The sequence below is a fragment of the Rattus norvegicus genome, chromosome 14 (genome assembly GCF_036323735.1).
Source record: "Rattus norvegicus strain BN/NHsdMcwi chromosome 14, GRCr8, whole genome shotgun sequence".
NCBI classification, from domain to species: Eukaryota; Metazoa; Chordata; class Mammalia; order Rodentia; family Muridae; genus Rattus; species Rattus norvegicus.
Genome location: NC_086032.1, coordinates 43698559 through 43706942, shown reverse-complemented (window position 1 = coordinate 43706942; position 8384 = coordinate 43698559). Strand labels below are relative to the sequence as shown.

General features: G+C 45.8%; 1 protein-coding gene across 3 annotated transcripts in view; it reads left to right on the top strand.

Moving 5' to 3' along the window:
* The first annotated feature begins 7142 nt into the window (after nt 1-7142).
* Fam114a1 (family with sequence similarity 114, member A1) overlaps nt 7143-8384 on the top strand; it is a 70452-nt gene continuing 69210 nt past the window's right edge. Inside the window, exon 1 of one of the 3 annotated variants that reach the window (XM_039092750.2) lies at nt 7143-7282. The gene's annotated coding sequence lies outside the window, so the exon portion shown is untranslated. Of the gene's footprint in view, nt 7283-7485; nt 7827-8384 lie in introns of those variants that run through there. The other 2 variants (NM_001399036.1, XM_039092749.2) reach the window with 2 other exon arrangements.

Below are 8384 nucleotides of genomic sequence, written 5' to 3'. Positions count from 1 at the left end.
CCTGTCCCAGGAGCAGGAGCCATGTCATTCTGTCCTACCAAGACCATTTTGGACCCGGCAAGATGGGAAGAGCATTTTGACATCAAACATGGAGATGCAGAATTTATAGTCTGCCCAGTTGGTTTTGTTTTTACTTTGGTCCAGTATTTCCTCACTGTGCTTCCTTTCCTATGTTTAGGAGCAATAATGTATGTCCTGTGCCATGATATATTGAAAGGATGTGATCTGGTTTTTGTTGTTGTTGTTGTTATTTTAATTGTACAGGGGATTGAAGTTTAGAGATGTCATGAAGCTCAGAAGAAACTTTGGTCTTTGAAACACAGTTGAGATTGTGATAAACTATGGGGATATTTGAAGTTAGACTAAATGCATTTGCATTATGTTATGGCTACAAGCCTATGGGGGCCAGAGAGTGGAATGTGGTGGTTTGAATAGGTTAGCTCCTCGTAGATTCATCTTTTTGAATGCTTGGCCCATAGGGAATGGCACATTAGGCCTTGTGAGAAGAGGTGTGGCTTTGTTGGAGGAAGTGTGTCATTGTGGAGGCGGGTTTTGAGGTCTTGTATATATTCTCAAGCTCTGCCCAGTGTGGAACCCAAGTCTCCTTCTGGTTGCTTTGAGATCAAGATGTAGAACTCAAAGTTCCTCCAGCCTCATGTCTGCCTGAACACTGTCATGCTTCTTGCCATGATGATAATTGACTAAAACTCTAAAACTGTAGCCAGCTCCAATTCAATGTTGTTCTTTATAAGAGTTGCCTTGGTCACGGTGTGACAGCACCCGCACCGCATCACAGTATTGAGAACCAGGCGTAGGCCTGCAGGATATAACAAAAAGATACATACATACTCAGGTCATTCATGTTATGAGAATTACAAAGCTTTACTGAAGTTCACAGAATATATACCCCAAATCCACTGAGTGGAAAATTCCAGGAAGCACAGTGGAAAAACAGGTTTATGCCCTCGAAATAAAAACAGGAACAAAAAACAGGAATTGACTCAACGATGTTACTGCCCAGGTGTTACTGCCCAGGTGTTGTTGCCCAGGTGCCAAACAGAAAGTCCAGGATGTTCCTTTGTTAGGAACAAAAGCTTCTACATGCATCAGCAAGGCTCAGCAGGGGGCAAACACTGAGGGGGCCCAGGAAGGCCCCTCAAAGGTGTCACTTCACAACAATGGAAACCTACACTAAGATACTGTTTTAATGTCAACATTATTCTTCCCTAGTGTGGGATTTCAGACCTACCCACAATGTTGCAATTTTTTCCATCTCTAAAAAGCAAAACCCTTCCTTGAATGCACAGTCCCCTCATCTTTGTTCTTCCTCACACCATAACATGGCTAACTTTTCCCCATTCGCTGTCACTAACTAGTCTCCTCTGCTGCTCAAGAGAGATAGCTCATTAATAGACTATCATAGTGCCCAATAAAAAGGTCAGGTTTCACTTTTCATCTCATTTAAATTATCAAGCAACATTGTACACGGTCGAAACATCTTTTTGGGGAAGGGAGTTCAAGGCTAATTATGTAGCCCTGGATGTCCTGGAGTCTCTTTGTAGACCAGGCTGCCCTTGAATCCATAGAGATCCACCTGCCTCTGCCTCCTGAGTGCTGGGATTAAAGGTGTGCACCACCACCACCCACCTTGGTTGAAACATCTTAAAAAGTTTTCTTTCTGGGTGTTCTGGTCACCCATCTTCCCACCCCTTTTCTTGGGTTCTCTGTGAGCTCACTGATATTCCTTCCTGCTCTCTTGGGTCCTTTCTATCTCAGATCTTCTGCTTCAATGATGAGATAGTCAAGGTCAAGGGCATCATTACTGGTTCACAAGGATGAGTGAACATTTGGTCTTTCCATTTATCTCTGCTCATTCAGCTCTATCCACCCCAACCTGACTGGACTCAGAGCCCCCCCCCCCCAAGACTCTTCTATCCAAAAATGAGAAGACTTTCCTTCTACTCAGAAGCATAATGGACCCCAGTGCTTCTCACCCATCACCCTCTAGGCCTTATAGGCTCTACGAAATCTTTATTCCTCCTAGTATGTTATCAAGTTAGGGCCTCCAGAGTAGAAGCAGCATTACTTGCTACATAATACATGCTTTTGAAAAGTTGTGTTGAAAGCCTGGGGGGAATCGCTCAGTGGTTAAAGTGCACGGAAGCATGAGGACTGGAGTTTAGATCCCCAGAGTCCAAGTAAATACTGGGTAGGCTTGGCAGCCTACCTGTAATTCTATCCTTGAAAGGCAGAGATGGGATTCTGAGGAAGCCGGATGTTGAGACCGGACACATCAGTGAGCTCTCAGTTTGAACAATAGATCCTGTCTCTTTGACTAAGAGCATTTGAGGATGGTTCCCAACATCTGCCTTGTACTTGTGTATCACGTGTACCCACACGTATGCATGCTCCCACACATGTGCAAATGCACACACACACACACACACATCATATACACACATGAAAAAAAGAAAACTGTCGAGTAGATTGTTTGACCATGCTGAATCACAATGAACAGCAACTGGGACATGTTGGGTAAAGGCAGCCCAACTATTCTACTTCTAACCTTTTAGAGGAGAATCTATACAAAGGCAGTTACTGCAGAACTCTCTATAAATGAGTAAAGCACAAAGCACACAAAATATCCCCTAACTAGGAAATTACTACATTGTGACGTAGACTAGATGACTAAAGGACATGAAAAATGAGTGTTCTAGAGCTACACGTATGAACATGATTGATTCTCAGACTGCGGATGTAGCCCGGTTGGTAGAGAGATCGCCTAGCACGCAGGATGCCCTGGATTTGACTCCCAGCACTTATAACTTGTGTATAGTGGAGAATTCCTGAAACCCACCCCTTGGGGAGAGGGTAGGGAGAATCAGGGGTTTAAGCTCATCTTTGTCTACACCACAAATTCGAGGCTAGCCGGGGACACCTGAGACCTTATCTCAAATAAACAATGAATTTAATGTTGAATTAGCAAGTATCTATTGTTACTTGTAAATTTCTAAGTGGTTTACGATTTCTTTAGTCATTATTTAAGTCACTTGTAGCATTTTAAATAATTGTTATACATTTATAGGTAAGGATGTCAGCAATAAACCCACACCAATATGGTTGAAGAGACTCACAACTATCTACCTCAAGGCAGTGATGACCTTCAGAGAAAGCAGGGGAAGAAAGGAAAGGCCTTTCATGCAGATCCTTAACATTTTTTCTTTTGAAATAAAGATTCTAAAATAAACCTCAAAAATTTTAAAACCTGATAATCTTAGCATTGCCATGGCACTATTTCCCTTTTGTGCCCACAAATATTTATCCTGTTACCTTTGACTATTCTGTATGTTTTAAACTGTTCAAGATATTTTAAATCAATGAAGTAAAAAAAAAGAACATAAACCATCTTTAAAAGACCAGGCTGGCATGGATGTAGCTGCCTTTGAACATAAGGGCATAATTTAGTTTGGCAGAAGCACCGGCAATGGTGTTGCTAGGATTGCTTGGGTGATCGTTCTTTGCTGCGTAGTCAGGATGTTTAGGTCAAAAGGGAAAAGGGAAACACTCCCTGTCTGACTGGGCTGTTGCCCTCAGCAGAGCGGCAGCTACAGCAGAGGAGATCAATGGCTGACTCTAGGATGCTGACCTCAGTGCTTCACTGAAACACACCTGTTCCACCTGCGGCACAGTTTAGTAAGAGTCACAGTTTCAGGACTGGAGAGAGCGGGGTGGGGTCAGGGTGTCTGTCCTCTATTTTTGAAGTAGAAAGTGGCTCAATTCACAAAGACCAGTGGTTGAGGTTTTGTCTCTTCCTGTCCATTGTAATGCTAAATTCCGGCCCCCAAGGCCCGGTAGACCTAAGTGACCCTGCCCTCAAGTTATTTCTGGTTGGTAAATAAAGATGCCAACAGCCAATAGCTGGGCAGAAGAGACATAGGTAGGGTTTATGTTTTCCTGGCTTGGGATCAGAGGAGAACCACGAGATGATAGCTAGCCAATAGGAGTTGAGAGCAGCTCAGCTGGAACATAGTAAGTAATGACTCCGTGTTGTCGATAGGAAAGGAGACTCTAACAGCTTGGAGGGTAGATACCTGCCCAGCTATTGTAAGATTAAGGCTTAGTGTAAATGTAACAGTTGTTTGTGTCTTTTATCTGGAAACTAAATGGTCAAAGGCAGGGTAGAAAACCCTCGTGGGGATTGAAGTTTCTACCTCCACCAACCTTGAATTAAAGTGGTTTCTACCCCAGTCACATCCAGATGACTTTCCAGTTTTTCTATGAATATAAAACTAAAAAGCTGGGTAGTGGTGGACACGCGCTTGATTCCAGCACTTGGAAGGCAGAGGCGGGTAGATCTCTGTGAGTTTGAGGCCAGCCTGGTCTACAGAAAGAGTCCCAGGACAGCCAGGACTATACAGTAAAACTCTGTCTTGCAAAAACAAAGCAAATAATAAATAAATAAATAGCTTCAATTGCTTTATTCCAGAGGGAAAATAAAAGGAAGGAACCCAAAGTGACCTAATTGTAGAGTAGTCAGATACATTGTTATATAAACAAAATATGATGTAGATTATAGTAGAATGCTTTGATCCATGTTGACCAAGAACAATGAGTACCAGTAAGAAAAAAAAGTCATAATCTTGCCTTATTTTTATTTTTTTTAACTTTTGACACTAGGTGTCACTGTGCAGCTCATGCTGGCCTCAAATTTGTTTTGTGGCTCGGCTGGTCTCAAAGTTGCAATTCTTCTGCCTCAGTCTTCTGAGTTCTGGCTTTATGGGTTTGCCCATCATGCCCACCTTCAGTATCCTGCCATTTTAATAAAAAGAACCATCTGTGTGTGTGTGTGTGTGTGTGTGTGTGTGTGTGTGTGTGTGTGTGTGTGTACATGAAGAGGAACCACAAGAGAATCCACACACTGAAAACTGGTGGTGATTCAATGGCATACCCCTGCAATCCTACTGACAAGTTCAAGAACTGCCGAAGCTACACAACCAATTCAAGGGCAGCCTGGCAAGACCCTGTCTCAAAATAAGATGAAAAATTAAAAAAGGGCTAGGAATGTAGCTTACGTTTAGCATGCATAAAGCCCTGTGCTGACCCCTAGTCCTGACAAAATGATGATGATGTGGGTGATGGTGATTATGACAGTGACGTTAAAGGGTTAAGAATGAGGTCGTTGCCATTTTCTTTAATTTTGAATTCATAATTTATTTAATTTCTAGGTGAAGGAATTCTTTATTCAGTTGAGACTGAATACATATTAATGTGTTCAAATTCACTAATGGGCATAAAAATCCAGAAAAAAACTGTAGGCTATACCACATCAGACATTATTTGAATGTTTTAAAATTCAAAGAAATGATATAGTCTCACAAAAAATTTTGAAAGAAGTTGGCGTAGTTCTGTGAAAATCAGACTAGAAAATTAATGGCTTTTTAGTAGAAAGAGATTTTAAAACTGGCTCATTATATGATTAAAAATAAAGCTAAACTTGCTGCCCCACACAAAGGTGCACTTCAGAGGATTTAGAAGCAATACACAATAGTTAGCAACCAATGGGAACTGGGTCTAAGGGCTCAGAACACTCAATGCCAGCAGTAAGGTGGACCAGGTATGACTCTCAGCCCCACTTAGTGGTCTCAATATCAGAGGGAAACAAACAAATGAAGTTAATGGAAGCAAATGGAAATACCTTAACTAGCTTAGAAATCCAAAGGTATCAGTCTTGAATGTTCCCACTCAGAGCCCCTCCCTCTCTGAAAGTTCTTTTTCATTTTCCTAAAAAGAAGGGGGGGGGGGAATAACAAACTTCCTTGCAAAAGCCAACTGTCTTAGGGTTTACTGCTGTGAACAGATTCCATGACCACGGCAACTCTTAAGAGGACAACATTTAATTGGGGCTGGCTTACAGGTTCAGAGGTTCAGTCCATTATCATCAAGGTGGGAGCATGGCAACGTCCAGGCAGACATGGTGCAGGAGGAGCTGAGAGTTCTCCATCTTCATCTGAAGGCTGCTAGGAGAAGACTGGCTTCCAGGTGTCTAAGGCAAAGTCCATGCCCACAGTGACACACCTACTCCAACAAGGCCACACCTCCTAATAGTGCCACTCCCTGGCCCAAGCATATACAAACCATCACACTAACAGCTGTCTCCTTAAAATTAAGAATGTCAGGGTGATGAAAAATCCCCCCTAACACACAAAGTTCTATTCTAACAGTTTTGCTTGTTTGATTTTTGCAACTGCCCAGAAATGCACAAGCAACTTCTCCAAGGAAAGAAACACAGACAAATGGAAGCTGCCCAAGAAAGAGAGAGCAGCTTACAAAGAGAAAACAAGAAAGGCAGCGGGCATTAGAAATGGTGACCAGTGAAGTCTATGGTGACCAGTCAAGCCTTGGAGGCGCATGCGTTTAATCCCAGGCAGAGGCTGGCAGATCTCTGAGTTCGAGGCCAGCCTGGTCTATGGAGTGAGTTCTCGGTCAGCCAGGGCTCCACAGAGAAACCATGTGGCGCAAGCCACACCCCACCCTACCCCCTGCTACAGAGAGAGAGAGAGAGAGAGAGAGAGAGAGAGAGAGAGAGAGAGAGAGAGAGAGAGAGAGAGAGAGAGAGAGAGAGAGAGAGAGAGAGAGAGAGAGAGAGAGAGAGAGAGAGAGAGAGAGAGAGAGAGAGAGAGAGAGAGAGAGATATGAATTTGTTTGCTTAGGACAAATACATTTTTTTCACGACAAACGAATTCCCGGGCCAAAGAGAATGCATTTGGGCTTTGGTTCATATTTCCAAGCTGGGCTTCTAGAAAGTGTGGCTAGTTTGACTAATTCTTTTTGTTTTTATTTCTAATCACATCCCACTCCCGTCGCTGACGTGTCAGAGACTTCCACCTAACTTAGAACCCGGGAATCCCACAGTGAGGTTAGGGGACCCAATCCTTACAACGTGCAAGGCTTCCCCGTAGGAAGGCAGGGGACCCCGCGCTCTACCGGGACCACCGAGCTGGGTGCGCGGAGTTCGCAGCAGGTCAGGGCGCAGTGGGGCCGGGCAGGGGCGGAGGAGGGCGGCCCGGGGCGGGGCAGCTCGGCCGGTCCCTCCCCTGCGGTCGCGTCCCCGCTGGTCCTGCCGACGTGGCGGGGCGGGACCCGGGGCTCCGGCGCGCACTCGGCCAGCCAAGCGGTAAGAGCCCGGGGCGCCCTCTCCCCATCCCCTTCCCGGGCGGGAGGGGACCAGAGCACAGCCATCCCTGACTTCTGCGGGGTCCTGAGAAGTCACCGGAGGAGAATGGTCCGTAGAAAGGAACTTGCTTGGGGACGAAGGTCGGGGGAGGCGTGGGCGGCGCGGCCGAGGGCCCTGCGTGGGTGCGGGCGTGTGAGTGTGTGTGTGTGAGTGTGTGTCGCTCCGTGTCCACGCTCATGCACACACCCACACGCCCGCACGCCGGGTCTGCACCCTCGTCCCGCCTGGAGCTCCGCGGAGTCCGCTGCCAGAGTCTCCGCACAAGCCAGTCTGAAAAGTTTCCCCAAGTGTCCCAAGTCTGGGCGGGCGGTAGGGTCCTTCCTGCGCGAGGCTCTGAGGTATCCAGTTCTTGCCAAAGATCTCCATTCCTAGGGTGGGCCTGCCCTCACCCTCGGAAAACCGAGCTCCAGGGCTTGACCTCCATCCTGGTCTATCATCCCTCCTTGGTGTGTCCCCCAGCATGCCTCCTCTCCTGCCCCTGCAGCATCCTAGGCTAGCACATCGTGCATTCCCAGGACCCTCTTGGGCTCCCTCTTACTCACCCCAAAGGCAGCCCCTTTACCCAGCTGACTTGTCTTCTCCAAGCACTCCGGTGAGTATTTCCCAGCCATCAGTCAGTCTGCACTTGGATTTCACTGACTTTTCTTAAAGGAGGAGGACTTTCGGCAGACTATGGGAGCACTATCTGGGCCGTACTTCCAGTGTCCATCCTGAACCTCTTGATAGAAGCTGATGGCTTTTAAAATCATTTGAACTCCTCCCTGGGACACCAGAATAAGAGCCATCCTGAGAGCCCTCCGGGCTTCCTAGAGGCTCTTTCCTCCCCATACATATTCCTACGCTTTCTCCTTCATTTCCGCTATCAATCCTGAAATAGTCTGATTAACTTTGTACATTGAAAGCTGCCAGCGGTGGAATGAAACTCCAGGGGTAGGATATGAAGCACAACTGAGCCGATGTAGAAGGAACTGGGGTGTGGGGGGTGGGGTTCAAAGGTGTAAGTAGCTATTTCTTTCATCAGAGCAGGCTGATGTGAAACACCGTTTTCTTTCAGATCAATATCAAACACAGTATATTTCATTTGAGTAAATATTTGTGGGTCAGAACGAAGCAAGGTCTCGTGGTTCACAAGCTTGAAGGGTGACATAGT